Source organism: Penaeus monodon, chromosome 24 (genome assembly GCF_015228065.2).
Source record: "Penaeus monodon isolate SGIC_2016 chromosome 24, NSTDA_Pmon_1, whole genome shotgun sequence".
Taxonomy (NCBI): Eukaryota; Metazoa; Arthropoda; class Malacostraca; order Decapoda; family Penaeidae; genus Penaeus; species Penaeus monodon.
The window spans coordinates 16,733,064-16,733,389 of record NC_051409.1 but is presented as its reverse complement, the minus strand read 5'-3'; the positions used below and the strand labels follow the sequence as shown (position 1 = coordinate 16,733,389).

The 326-nt window shown below is 53.4% G+C and overlaps 1 protein-coding gene across 1 annotated transcript in view; it reads left to right on the top strand.

Moving 5' to 3' along the window:
- The window catches only part of LOC119588629, a gene marked incomplete at its 5' end in the record, with an annotated part of 218,878 nt that overhangs the window by 83,091 nt on the left and 135,461 nt on the right, over positions 1–326 (top strand).

The following is a 326-nucleotide window of genomic DNA, read 5'->3' as shown; positions in this document are numbered from 1 at the left end:
AATACACAATTAAAATAAACATACACCATCAGGTATAATGCTAATTACGAGGAAAAAGAGAAGATCCAGCGCAGTGCAAAGCGGGGATTAGCCAAGGAGGGCAGCGGATCCTCCCGGGCGCTGGGACGATGCCAAGGGCGCCGCGGATGCTGTCTCGTGATTCTCGGATTAAAATCGGAATTAAAATAATCATTAGGAGGCAAATGAGCCGTTAAGCAACAACCCGTGATTTGGGTCCTCCTCTCGGCACCGTGCCAGAGCAGGAGTGAGGGCCACCTCAGTGCCACCTGAGGCCAGACAGCTGCTGGGAGCCGAGGGTCAGACGC